General features: G+C 51.9%; 1 non-coding gene across 1 annotated transcript; it reads left to right on the plus strand.

The window, feature by feature from the left end:
- The first annotated feature begins 387 nt into the window (after positions 1–387).
- Positions 388–506, plus strand: LOC122549610. The gene has a single exon (XR_006311612.1). It is a non-coding gene; the product is annotated as a 5S ribosomal RNA (ribosomal RNA).
- Positions 507–1,964: the final 1,458 nt, after the last annotated feature.

Consider the following 1,964-nt stretch of genomic DNA (forward strand, 5'->3'; position numbering starts at 1 on the left):
TAATACCATCTTGTATATCATGAAGATAGATTGTAAAAAGCTGCGGTCCCAGTACTGATCCGTGCGGTACCCCACTGGTCAGTGCCCGGCATTCCGAAATGGAGGGGTGGAGGAGTGTGGAAGGATGAGAGAATGCAGGCTGCGGCCCTATGAAGCAGGGGGAGGGCTTGCAGTTCGCCTGTGTGGGGATGTGGGAGACTACAGGAGCCTGGTGGGCAAGGGCTGGCTGAAAGGCAGCTGGAGAGACGGAGGGAGGGAAGCACGCACGGAGGAGGAAGAGCAAAGAGAAAAGAGAAAAAAAAGCCAAAGGGGATAAAGAGAAAGAGCAACAAAGAAAATGTGGCTGGCCAGCACGCCTTGAAGTAGGGAGAAAAGGCAAGGGCCAGCGCCTACGGCCATACTAGTCTGAAAACGCCAGATCTCGTCTGATCTCGGAAGCTAAGCAGACTCAGGCCTGGTTAGTACTTGGATGGGAGACCGCCTGGGAATACCAGGTGCAGTAGGCTTTTTCCGCCAGCAGTGGCTGCTCAAGTCACCCCTCTGCACTTGTCTTGTGCCAGGCAATGGAGCGGCAGGTTATTTTTGCTGCTGCTGCTGTGCCTGGCATCAGTCTCCTGCAGGCACGAGACACGGAGGGGAGGAGAGCGGAGCGCTGCCAAAATCAGCAAGAAAGGCGGAAAGAAAGGGATTGGGGCTGCACGCTGTCTGCGGGTGGCAGTCAGGAAAGGCGGACAATAGACAATAGGTGCAGGAGTTGGCCATTCTGCCCTTCCAGCCTGCACCACCATTCAATATGATCATGGCTGATCATCCTTAATCAGTATCCTGTTCCTGCCTTATCCCCATAACCCTTGATTCCACTATCCTTGAGAGCCCTATCCAACTCTTTCTTAAATGAATCCAGAGACTGGGCCTCCACTGCCCTCTGGGGCAGAGCATCCCACACAGCCACCACTCTCTGGGTGAAGAAGTTTCTCCCCATCTCTGTCCTAAATGGTCTACCCCGTATTTTTAAGCTGTGTCCTCTGTTTCGGCACTCACCCCGCAGCGGAAACATGTTGCCTGCCGCCAGAGTGTCCAATCCTTTGATCATCTTATATGTCTCAACCAGATCCCCTCTCAGTCTTCTAAACTCAAGGGTACACAAGCCCAGTCGCTCCAGTCTTTCAGTGTAAGGTAATCCCGCCATTCCAGGAATTGACCTCGTGAACCTACGCTGCATTCCCTCAATAGCCAGAATGTCTCTCCTCAAATTTGGAGACCAGAACTGCACACAGTACTCCAGGTGTGGTCACACCAGGGCCCTGTACAGCCGCAGAAGGACCTCTTTGCTTCTATACTCAATCCCTCTTGTTATGAAGGCCAGCATGCTATTAGCCTTCTTCACTACCTGCTGTACCTGCATGCTTACCTTCATTGAGTGGTGTACAAGAACCCCCAGATCTCTCTGTACTGCCCCTTTACCTAAATTGATTCCACTTAGGTGGTAATCTGCCTTCCTGTTCTTGCCACCAAAGTGGATAAGGATCCATTTATCCACGTGAAAGTGCACCTGCCATGCATCTGAGCACTCACCTAACTTGTCCAGGTCACCCTGTAATCTCCTAACATCCTCATCACATTTCACCCTGCCACCCAGCTGATGAAATTTGCGAATGTTATTGCTAATACCATCTTGTATATCCTGAAGATAGATTGTAAAAAGCTGCGGTCCCAGTACTGATCCGTGCGGTACCCCACTGGTCAGTGCCTGGCATTCCGAAATGGAGGGGTGGAGGAGTGTGGAAGGATGAGAGAATGCAGGCTGCAGCCCTATGAAGCAGGGGGAGGGCTTGCAGTGGGCCTGTGTGGGGATGTGGGAGACTACAGGAGCCTGGTGGGAACCTTACAGCATGATCCCTTTTTGAGTTTTCTGTCTCATTGATACAGTTGTCTTTCCTGACTTCCCTTGTTCTAACTTTCCC

Source organism: Chiloscyllium plagiosum, chromosome 4 (assembly GCF_004010195.1).
Source record: "Chiloscyllium plagiosum isolate BGI_BamShark_2017 chromosome 4, ASM401019v2, whole genome shotgun sequence".
NCBI lineage: Eukaryota > Metazoa > Chordata > Chondrichthyes > Orectolobiformes > Hemiscylliidae > Chiloscyllium > Chiloscyllium plagiosum.